Raw genomic sequence first — 12,740 nt, forward strand, 5'->3', positions numbered from 1 at the left:
CGTGATTGAATCTTAATTGCCATTTGAAATTGCTTAGCTAGTCTTTAGCTGTTGTGAGAAAGTATGACAGATAACAGTTCAGAGGTTTGGAATTCTGCAGTGAGAAACACACTTTGACTCTCCATGACTTGCTGTTCAGTCAAGAGTGTGATGGAATGTACTCCATTTGCCTGCATGAGAGCAGCTTCAACAATACTCCAGAAGCTCAACACCGTCTAGAACAAATCCCAGCCACCTCCTGAAATGTTCAATGTTTCCACTGCTGGTGCTCAGTGACAGCGACTGTTACCATCTATGAGATGTACTGCAACAACTCCCTCAGGCTGCTATAGCATCATCAAAACATCCGACCTCCACTGAAATAACTCTACAGGGGCTGGTATCCCATCACCAAGTCACTTTTTATTCACACACGACACTGATCCATTGCCCTCAGAGTCAGTTTTCAGAGTGAATGGAACCTCTGACCCTCCTGGTTCTATCTGTCAGCCAGGGCCCCCTGATTGAACAGCCCCAATCAGGGAACTTATTCCATGCATCTACCTGGATGTGGGTGGTATATAACACACAGTAGTTTACTTCTTGCATCTGCAGCATCTCGGAAAAAATTCATCTTGTCTTCAGGTGGCAAAGACATCGAGGTAGTGATATTCGCCCTGTCTATCTCAGATTCCGAGGTCTCAATGCTTGACAGACAGGGAGAACCCACAGGTGCTGGAACAGTTGGAAGTGCAGTTGAGGGACCAGGCATGTTTTGCTCCCGCGCCTGTTTGCGAGTTTGCAGCTTTCATATGGTCATGAGCTTGTTGCAGACTGTCGCACCTACCCGAACTTTATACAATCACTGGACTGACCTCACATCAACCATGCCTCTTACCTATTCGGGCCATTCCAGTGGCTCCTACACCAGACTTCCCCTGAAGTAAACTGTCTCTCACTTAGTGAAGTCTTGGGTCCTGTATTGGCGTTCCTAATGTCATTTCACCCTCCCCAGCTTGGGTCCAGGAATGTCAGATTTAACCTGGTATGAAGTCCTCACCCCATTAGCAACTCTGCTGGAGCTATCCCTGGAGTTGCATGAGGGGTGGTGAGTATCAAATAGGAACTGGGATAGTTTGGAATCTAGTGAAGCTACAGGCAGGTTCTTTAAACCTGCCTTCAATGTTTGGACTGTTCTTTCTGCCCGACCATTGGATGATGGATGGGTATGGAGCTGACAAAGAAGAGCTTATGCCAGAAATATCAACTCTTCTGCTCCTCGGATGCTGCCTGACCGACTGTGCTTTTCCAGCACCGCACTCGCCAACGTTAAGAAATAAACCCTGCTGTAAGTTGTGGCCTGTTATCTGTGACCAACTTGGAATCCATGCATTGAAAAAGATGCACACAGTTTTTCTATCATTGCTCCCATGTTTGACGAATAAACTGAATGCATATCCAGCCGTTTTGTGTGGGTGTCCACAATGACTAATAACATTGAGCTCATGAAACAAACTGTCCATGTAACTGAGTCCAGGGTTTACCCAGCCATTCCCACAAATGTGGGGGAGCTGCTGGGGGTAATTTTTGTCCTTGTTGGACCCGAGACACCTTTGATCACCCTTACTTTGTCTTCCAATTGGTGTACCCTGGTCTTGTCGACTTTGCAGCCCACCTGGGCCACTTGGGGTGCCTAGAACACATTTTTCCCTCTAAAGCATGTGCCTAAGGATTATGTCCAAATTCTCCAAGTCCTCCTTATTCATCTTCCCTGTTATTAGCACAAAATGCAGATAAATGGCAACCTGGAGTCAACCTTGTAAAGTGTTCTCCTTCATCCACTGAAAGATTCCACAGGCTGACAATACCCCAAATGGCAGTGTCTTTTATTGGTATAAACCCTTATGGGTATTAATTGTAAGAAATTTCTGGGAATATCTAACCACAATTACAGATACGCATGGCTCATGTCCAGCTTTGTGAAGGACAGCTCCCCTGCCAGCCTTGCGTATAAACCCTCAATGTGAGGGATTGAGTATTTATCCAGCTGGAAAAGTGGTTTACTGTTTATTTAAAATCCCCACAAGGGCATACTGACCCACTGGGCTTCACAATCGGTACAACCAGTGCTGCCCATTCTGCAAACTGTGCTGGTTTGATGATTCATTCACTTTCCAGCCTTCTGATTTCTGTCTCTACTTTTTCCCGTAAGGCAAATAGCACTGGGCAGGCCTTGCAGAATCATGGGATTGCTTCCTGGTCAACATGTAAGGTGGTCCTGGCACCTTTAATAAACCCTAAACCATCCTGAAAAATATCCTGGTATTTAATTAGGACTTCACTCAGGCAGTCATTTTCTAATTGAAAAATGTAGAGCCAATCAAGGTGAATCTTTTTCAACCAAATTTGCTCCATTAGGATTGGGCCCCAAGCCTTTTACTACAATCTGTGGTAACTGAACCAGCTGCTTCTTATATGAGTCCAGAACTATAGCTTTACCCTTAATTTGTAAAGGTTCCCCAGTATAGGTTCTCAGTCAAGATTAGAGTGGTGCTAGAAAAGCATAGCAAGTCAGGCAGCATCTGAGGAGCAGAAAAATTGACATTTCGGGCAAAACCCCTTCATCTTTCCTGATGCTTTTTCAGCACCACTCTAATCTTGACTCTGATCTCCAGCATCTGCAGTCCTCACTTTCGCCTCGGTATAGGTTCTCAGTCTAGTCGAAGTCTTTGGCAAACTTAAGAGCAAATTTTGTTAAAGTCTGGTTCTGCAATCACTGATACAGCTGCACCGCTATCAACCTCCATCCGAACTGCGTGACCATTTAACCAGATGTTTATTTTGATTGGTTCTGATTTGGATGTTGCTCAACAATTTAATTGTTCCAAACCAGATGTGGGTGGGCTTTCCAAGGTGTGCACGCTCCTTGGAAAGCCCATGAGTTCTTATGCAATTCAGGCCTATTGGGATTCTTTTGCTGTCTCAGTCCATATATCAACAGCAGCTTCAACAGTTTGCTGATCCAAATCCGGAAGAAAATTTTAATAATTTGGCTGAGACTTCGCTTTATTTTGGGGTTTTGCTGATGGCTGACCTAGAGACTCTCTGCTCAGGATATGTCTTGAGAGAGGCTGTGCAATTGCCTTCTCTTGTGATGGTGTTCCCCAAGCTTAGTTGCTCTGGCGAGTGTGTCCACTTCCATTGGCATACCCTATAACTTATCTGCTCCACTTGCTGCATTTTCTAACAGTTGTAGTGCCTGTTTGAAGTCCAGTTGAGCTTCAGCTAGTAGGCGCTTTTACATGGTTACATCATTATCCCACATACCATACGTTCTCTCAGTATCTCATTAAGGGTTAAACCAAAGTCACATGCTTCTGCCAGTTATCTTATCCTCATCAAAAATCCCAATATGGATTCCCCTAGTTCTCAAATTGCCAAGTAAAACCAATAATTTCAGAATTAGGTGAGGCTTGGGGTCATAATATTCCTCAACCAAATCCATCGACTCTTGAAAGGTTTTAGTGTCTGGTGACTGAAGGAAAGTTAGGCTCCCAGCAGCCGAAAAAGCTGAGAGTCCACAAGCTGTCAGGAGAATTACTTGTTGCTTTTCATCTGCCCAAATGTCATTTGCTTGAAAAAAAAAACACATTCTCTCCACATACTGGGCCCAGTCTTCAACGGCAGGACCAAATGAGTCAAGCTTCCCAAATAACAACATGATGTCAGAAATGCTTACCCCAACTCAAAGACGATCATTATGAATGAACTTCTTCAGGAGAGTGCTTTTCTTTCATCTCCACTGAAATAACTCCACAGAGGCTGGTATCCGTCACCAAGTCATCCTTTGTTTACACATAGAGAGTCCCTGACACTGATCCAGCTCCCTCAGAGCCAGCTCTCAGAGTGACCAGAACCCCTAACACTCCTGTCAGCCAGGGCTCTCTGATTGGACCAGATTAACAGCCCCAATCAGGGAACTCATTTTCTATCTGCCTACCTGGCTGACCTCATACAATCACTACAACCACCACCTAAAAACATCAAGGCATATTCATGGAAACATCACTAACTGAAAGATCAACTTCAAGTCTCTCAGCCTCATAACGTGGAATCATATAACCTTCATTGTTGCTGGGTCAAAACCTGGACTCTCCTCCTAATTAAATGTGCTTACAGATGGACATGCAGCAGATCTTGGCAACCAGTACTATATCCTGAACAATTGATATTATACACCATGAAGGGAGAGCTCCCTGCATGACTATCTAAAAGCAAGTCCTTCATCACAGAGGGTCACATGACAGAAAACCACTTCCTCTGATGTCAGGCTGCTGCCTTGTACCACCCTTTTCATTTTCATCTTGTCCGTGTGTTAACCCTGTCCCGTCATCAGCATGTATGCATTTTTCCCAACATTGTTCCATTTCTATTCATTATCAACTTGCATCCCTCAACCCCACCCTTGCACCAGGTCTCTTGCGGTGAAGCTTCAGTTGTTGACCATTCTCTTGGTTTCCCTGGAGGATGGATAAGACTGGCTTGAGGTCTTCTTTGGAGCAGAGGAGCATTGGCTATTCCTTTTACCATGGAGAAGTATCCACTGTGCCGCTCTTGTGGATGGGGGTGAACTGTTTAAGGTAATCCCCCAGCCGTCATTTGGCTGAATCCACCTTTAAATATTTCAGTTCCGCTCAAGCATGGGGTGGACTTGGCATCAGTTGTCTAGTGAGAGAGGTGATTGAGAGCTATCTTCCAGAAGCCGATGTAGTTTGTTACCCAAATGGGGACATTCTCAACATTCCTGGGCTCTCTGGAATGTTGTTCTGTGGCTGCCTGGCCCATCCCCTGCTGTCCTCAATGAGCTGAGCAAGCTCCAGAGTTTCTTCCTGCAGTTGGTTACCATAAGGTATCTTCCAGTCACCCCACCTGGCCCCTCCTCATTCCCTTGAAGAGTGTGAGGCCCTGAGGTTCTTGGTTTGACTGGTTGCTGTGGTTCCAGCCTGCCTTCCACTTGCCTGCTTCCTGAAGGGCAGTGCCCAGTCTGGTACAGCCCACCCTGTGGCCGCTGGCATGGAACACCATTGACGATGGCTTTCTTGAAGTAAGCCCAATCTTGTCAAGTTTTCTCTGCTACTGACAATTAAAGAAGTCATCAGACAAGGCTTGTGCTTCCCTGCTCAACAAAGAATAGAAATGATTCCGATGGATGTAGCAGATTGGTGAAATTTCTCATCCCAGGGATGGAGTCACATAGTCATGTAGCTGAAAACCCTCAATGGGGTGACCTCTGGGCCATGAAAGCATTCTGTGAAGGATTGCAGGAGCTCTGCTCAAAGCCTGTGTGCAGTATTGAGATGCTAAATGAATATGGTTGCTCCCATTGAACTTAAATCTTATTTTGTCTTTTATTCACAAAGAGCTCTGCATCCAGAAATCCTTGGTCATCTGAGCTACTTTTAAAAAAGCTTCAGATCTAAATATGAATGCTTCCAATGGTAATGAAACATCAGTTTCATGTCAAATTTCACCATTTGGATTAATTTACTAATTTTCCCATATAAACCAAATCAGATTGTCCATTCACAGCAACAAGCTGGATCACATTCTATTCTGAAGTGGCTTTAACCCAAAATATAGAATTTTAAAGTGAAATCAAACATGTCCTTTAAAATATCCAATCAATCCATCCTCATCTGAGACACTCATAACCAATTTCATCCTGTACACATCTGGAACCTTCCTCTTGTGATCAACTCTATCAAACTGTGTGCTTGACTGCCCCTATCCCAAACCTCCTCACCTATAATATCTCCGAGTTTGCAGATGATAGAAAGCTGGGTGGGAGGGCGAGCTGAGAGGAGTCTGCAGACATCCTTCAGAGTGATTTGGACAGTTGTGTGAATGGGCAAATACTTGGCAGATGAATTATAATCTGAACTGAAAATGTGTTGCTGGAAAAACGCAGCAGGTCAGGCAGCCTCCAAGGAGCAGGAGAATCGACGTTTCGGGCATGAGACCTTTTTTAGCTCTGATCTCCAGCATCTGCAGTCCTCACTTTCTCCTCGAAGATGAATTATAATGCAGATAATGTGAGTAATTAAAACAGGAAGGCAGATTACTATCTGAATGGCAATCGATTGGGAAAGGGGGAGGTGCAATGAGACCTGGGTGTCCTTGATCACCAGATATGGAAAGTAAGCATGCAGGTACAGGTGAAAAAGACAAATGATATGTTGGCCTTCATAGTGAGCAGTTTCCTGTACAGGAGCAGGGATGTCTTGCAGGAAATGTACGGGGCGTTGGTGAGACCATACCCAGAGTATTATGGCAGTTTTGGTCTCCTTCTTTGAGAAAGGATGTTCTTGTCATGGAAGGACAATAGCTTACCAGACTGACTCCTTGAATGAGAGATTTCTTCACCCAGGGAGTGGAATTCACTGCCTGGGAAAGAGGTTGAGACCAAAATATTGAATATTTTCAAGAAAGAGTTGGATATAGTTCTTAGAACTCAAGGATCAAAGGGTATGGGGCAAAAGCAATAACAGAGGTCTGAGTTGGATGATCAGCCATGATCCTATTGAATGGCAGAACAGATTTGAAGGGCCAAATTTCTATGTTTTTATAATGCTTAAATGTCCAGTTGTCCCCTCAATGTTTTGTGTGATGGGTGAGAAAGATCAACCATGCTTTCTAGAGTAAGTCTAACAGCCTCCCATTGGGCTATTTGATGGTAGAAGGTATGTCCAATTAAAGTAAGTAGCCAGCTAACTGCATTTCCTTCTACTCATGACCTGCCCCTATATTATTGAGGCACAGTGACGATGTCAGGCACCCCAGCCATCCTTAGGTCTATTGTGGCCTGTAAGTGGACAAATTGTGCCTACTCAAGGACCTGGTGCCACCTTTGCTGTAATTGTATGTGTGGCTGGCAACGTGGAAGGAATACAGTCAGCCTGGCAATTTCAAGAATGGGTTAAGTCAAGAATACCACTTTGGTGTGGGGTGAATGCCCTGTACAATTTGGGGCACTTCCCTTAGATAGTAACTACACCCCCACCATTTTCCTCTCTGCCCTCCAAAACCTGACCCCATCTCATCCCCCGCTCCCATGTACACCCTCATTTCGGTGCCCAATCCTTCTCTGACTGAAATGACATGATTTACCCTCGGTCTGCCCTTCTTCTCAGGAATCTTTGTCATCCTAGCACTGGCTATTACCTGCTTCTGGTTCTGCTGAGGCTGCTTGAACCTTGGTCAATTCTCAGGCAGTCTATTTGACCAGTAATTTGTAAATGAGGGACTTCCTGTCCTGAAGAGGCAGCCAAATTTATAATCAAGTTATTGACCAAATGTTCAATCAGAGGTAAGATGAGGACTGTGCGCCTGTAAAATTCACCCCTTCATTTCAATTTCAACTTTAAGCCATTCCAGTAGATCTATCTCATGTAATTTTCATTCTGTGTATTTCATTATATTATTTCCTATATGTAATATATTCCATAAATGTTCCTTGAGAGAGGGATGGATGACAATGATTATGGAACAAGCTAAAAAACATTAAACTGAAAAGAATAATTAGCAGCTATACCTACTGCCTCATCATATTCCTTTGTCCACCATGTCTACCTTACTGGCATGAATACCATATATTAGACTGGCAAATTGGTTGGGTGTAAGAACTGTGGTAGTCTTTTTAAATAAATGACCAATCTTCAAGCAATTTTCTACCATGTGATATTTTGAACATCTAACCCACACAGTCAGTCATAGTGAATGTGATTCAGAAGAATATAATTCCCGATTGTCCTGACAAGTGTTGGTCATCAATAACATGCTGTAGGTCTTAGCAGAGCAGGTAAATTTCAGCCACCAAAGTACTATCATTGGTATTGGAAAGAATACATCGGGAGTTCCACCACTTTTCACTCATAAATATATCACTCTTTAGTACTTGTTTCTTTACCTGACTTTCATAGATTTCATTGAACTAATCAGTATCATCAGCAGAATGGGACTCTTGGGGAGTGTTGACTGTCCGCCAAAGTTCTGGTCCGATCTGCCTCTTTCTGACAATGTCTGCATTGTACTGTATAGTATAATGGTACCATTTCCAAATGCTTCATAGTGAAGAATGGAATTAAATAGGACTGTGCCCTAACCTCCGCTTTGAAGGAGTTTAGCTCCATACTAGATCAGATGGCAATTTCTAAAACCTGTTTATACTGAAAGCGAATACACCACATCTTAACTGGAGAACTCCTATATGCTGATGATATCTCTCACATGGAAACACAGCTGCAAAGATTCATGGTTTGTCTCTCCCTTGCCAGTAACTTGTTCTCCCTTACTATGAGCTTTAAGAAAATTGTGGTTTTGGGATAGGGTATCACATTTCACCCCCAATTACACTAAATAAAACCATGCTGGAAGTGGTTAACACATTTTGCTACCTTGGGTGCACGGTAACAGACAGGCTGTCTCGAGATCCAGAATTTGATACATTCATAGGGGAAGTAGTTACCAGCACTGGCCAACTCACATACAAAGGATATCATCAAGCTGACTCTTCAGGACCACATCACTGCATTTGAGGCTGGTGCTCTCAGGGTCTTGATGTATGACTGTGAATAACTTACAGATATCAAGAAGGGAATGTCAACACCCTTTATCTTTATTGTTTGCAGTATTCTGGTAATCCAATGGGAAGATATAATAACCAATGTGACAGTCCTCTTAGGTGTGAATTGCTCAGGTATGACAGTACTCCTCAAACAAAAACAAGTTTGCTGGCTCGGACATGTTCCTAGGATGGAAGATGGTCACACACCTCAGGATTTTCTGTTTGATGAGGTAGTTTCAAGGATGCTTTCAAGCTTGACATGAAGGCTCTAACAACTGAATTTTGCACCTAGGTGCCCCTATTTGACAAGGGAGGACAATGGTGACTTAATCTGTGAGTTGGCATGTAGCACCATGAGGATCGATATCTACAGCAGCTTGGTAGTGGGTGCCAACACCGAAAACAGCCATGGAGCCACCTACTTCTTCCGCAGAACCTGCTTCTTGCAGATTGATCTCTTTAGCTATTAGCACAAGTCCACCACTTAAAGCAACCCTATATCCTATAGATTTAATTTGCTGCATGGCCATCATCATGTGTAGATAGAAGAATCCTGACAAGAGATCTTGAAAGTTTAGGGTGTTTCACGAAGCAACATATTATTTTTGGACTGGGAGATTTAGTAAGCCTCAGCAATCAATATATTAAGACTGTCATTGGAAGGTTTGATGAATCTAACTCAATGATATATTGGTACACATCTTGGAATACATCCCAGGTTTCCCTGCCCTCTATGTAAGCTTGAGTAGAATCACTGGCTGGTCTACTGTCATTGATACTTGTAAAATTGGAAAATCCTATGGACCAGTATATTGCCATTATCATGAACAATAATGTGGCGAAGGCCTAGTGGTATTATCACTGGGCTGTTAGCCAAGGTTAATGCTCTGAGGACCCAGGAAATCCTGCCATGGCAGACAGTGGAATTTGAATTCAATAAAAATATGGAATTAGGAATCTAATGATGACCACAAATCCATTGTCGCTTGTTGGAAAAACCCATCAGCTTCACTAATTCCCTTTTAGAAATGGAAACAGCAATCCTTACCTGGTCTGGCCTACATGTGACTTCAGATCCACAGGTTGACTCTTCAGTGCACTTGAGAAAATTAGGGGTGTGTAATGAATGCCGGCCTTGCCTGTGGCACCGTCATCTTGTGAGTGAATAAAAAATAATATTGTGAGTCTCACTCCCTAAAACTCTGAAGGCCTGTTGAATTGCACAATATTTTCAATGTGCTTCAGGTAAGATATAACTGTTTTTTTCTAATTTCTTCCACTCTGAATATTGAAAAAGATGCCTTTATACTTTAGTGAATATGGCAATTGGTTTTCTCTTTGTTCCCTGCGCAGAATTAGAAAGGCAAATCATGTGACCTTAATGTCAGTGAAGGTTTAAAATATGTGACCCACTGTAACTGGAAGAGGCTGGTGCAAATGTCACAGTGATGCATACCTTGCAGCGCCTTAACCCAGCACTACACGCCTGGAGAACCTGTTTGGTTTAGCACATCAAATCAAATAGCCTGTAGGGTTGGATATTTCACATCAAAACCAAGCATTCCCTTGCTGTGTCAGGTCGGTATATTACAGACAGATTCAACATTCAGCCAAAGTTAAAAATCCGATGGAAGTAAATGGATATGACATGGATTAGAGAGAACTAGTGTCTTGCTCAGATTCACCTTAGCATTTGTTTAATTGCTTGTAGACCGTGCCTTCACATACACTCCATGTGTTATGTGATTCTTTGGCAATAGGATGCACATGTTCCCAACTATATTCAGGCTCAGATTCCCAAAGGGATTGGAGGCTTATGTACACCACCGCACATTTTTTCAGCCACTATTTTGGCCACTAAGAAATGTGGACGAGAGAGTAGGAGTTGCTCATTTAAGTTGATTTGTACAGAGAATTCAATCCATTTAAAGAAAGCAGTATCTATGATAGTGCTCAGGTTTTACATTTGGCTGTTCTTTAAGTGACGTGTAGCTAGTGTAAGAGGTAAGCAACTCTTGTTTAAAGCAGTTCAAGATTACAGAAAAAGAAGACAACTGCTAGATGCTTTATCTCTAAGTCCCAGTGCAGACACTTTGCTAATTATAAAGGATATTCGCCCAATTTAGTTATATCACACTGTGTCATATCCACGTTCAGCAAAAGATGTTGACTCATGTTGAGATATGACTTTCTGGTTGCCTGTCAGAACCTCACTGAAGTGTCTATTCTTTGATGAGTATTGACAGGCTATTTACCTATGGTCCAAATGTTCCTTTACCAACACATGTTTACAGCAAAAAACTTTTGCCTTTGTTTTTCTTCCACAGCCCAGATGTTCATGAAATGAAGCATGATTTCCTGTTTTTGAGGAAGGCAAGGAATGAATGCAGGCTGGGGTGGGTGGAAGATGAACTTCTCAGCAACCCATTTATGGTTTGATCAATCATGTTATGAGAATGTTGAATAAACCTTTACATTTACATGGATGTGGAAATTGCAGTTTGCTGTGTTCTGTAGAATCTCAAAGATGATTGTGTAGACCTGATTTATCCACAACAGAGGTTTAAAACATGTGACCCCATCCACCACCCTATCCCCCCCCCCCCCGCCCCCACCTCCTCCTTGAGAAATCCAGCTGCATTTTAAGAAGTGGTCAATGGCTTTGAGTAGCACAACTTAAGGGAGAGTGGTGGCCTAGTGGTATTATTACTGCACTGATTACTGCACAGGCAATGCACAGGGGACATGGGTTTGAATCTAGCAATGGCAACTGGTGGAATTTCAATTTTTTAAAAAATCTGGAATTAAGAGTCTAATGATGACCATGAATCCATTGCTGATTGTTGGAAAAATGCATCTGGTTCACTGACATCCTTTCGGGGATGAAACTGCCATCCTTATCTGGACTGGACTCAGATGACTCCAGACCCACAGCAATGTGTTTGACTCTTAATTAGGGATGGGCAACAAATGCTGATGCAGACAGTGACACCTCATCCTGTGAATTAATTAAAGAAAAGTTACTGATGATATTGAGTACCCTACTGAGGCGGGCAGTCATTTACCAAATGGTTAATGGTGGCTGAACTCAGTAATCATAAAGAACAGGCAGCACAAAATTGACACCATAAAATCCCAAGGTACTCAGAGGAATAGGCAAAAAATTGACACTGAGTGAATAAAGGAAGATCTAATGCATGGTAAAAGAAATGACTTGGGCGACACATTCAAAATACAGGATCCAAGATTATGCACTATTTCACTCTTTTAACAGTCATTCATTATTAGGCCTCAAATGCATTCACAAAGAGATAAACAATGTAATAATGCCAGGTTGGACGTGTTCTGCTTCAACTCTAAAATATTTCTTGATGTTGAAATTTTGAATACAGGGGCAGTATGCAACTGAACTACTGGCACGGTTCCAGTCAATGGGATTTGTTTACACAAAAATGCTGACATATGACTGTGAATAGGTCTTTAAGTGTTTTGTTTTTTTCCACTTTAATCTATAAAGGATTCCTTCTACCCAGTGAAATTATTCTACACCTAACTGAGAGTCCCCTGTCAAGGTGTTTAAGATGATTACAATAGTTACAGTTAATGAAGAAAAGCCATATCTTCTGCTGTTGGAGTGTCAAATAATGGTCAGTACCTAATATTAGAACTGGGTCATTTGTATCAGGAAACACTTCTTCACAAATAAGTTAGCAGAAATCTGGAACTCTACTCCTCCTGAAAATGGGGACCAATTGAGATGTCAAAACTGAGATTGATAGATTTTTGTTAAGCAAAGGCATTAAGCTTATGGAGCTTTTAAAACTAAGCTATGGATTATTCATCACATATTTGAATAGCAGAACAGGGTCGAAGGGCTGAATATCCTACTCCTGTTTCAATTATTGCCCTGTATCCACATTGGTTATCTAATTTTCTTTTAGTTTTTATTAATTAATTTGAATAATATGATAATTTCACAGTACAAGACTTCAGCAAGGATGATACAAACCAATAGAAAGGTATGTTGAAATGATACTGGGTATAAGGCACCATGCTTGCTTTCTGTACGCCTATTCATGTGTACACTTATCATGGGGTTGCTGATACATCATTTCTGGAGGGCTTCTTGTTAATCCTC

At 42.4% G+C, this 12,740-nt stretch overlaps 1 long non-coding RNA gene across 1 annotated transcript in view; it reads right to left on the reverse strand.

The window, feature by feature from the left end:
• LOC148139766 (uncharacterized) overlaps positions 1 to 9,747 on the reverse strand; it is a 45,303-nt gene extending 35,556 nt beyond the window's left edge. The window contains exon 1 of the long non-coding RNA XR_015753524.1: positions 9,651 to 9,747. This is a non-coding gene — a long non-coding RNA (uncharacterized LOC148139766). The remainder of the gene's footprint in view (positions 1 to 9,650) is intronic.
• Positions 9,748 to 12,740: the final 2,993 nt, after the last annotated feature.

Source organism: Chiloscyllium plagiosum, unplaced genomic scaffold, assembly GCF_037043375.1.
Source record: "Chiloscyllium plagiosum isolate Xiang-an unplaced genomic scaffold, Cpla_swu_hap1 HiC_scaffold_37, whole genome shotgun sequence".
Lineage (NCBI taxonomy): Eukaryota > Metazoa > Chordata > Chondrichthyes > Orectolobiformes > Hemiscylliidae > Chiloscyllium > Chiloscyllium plagiosum.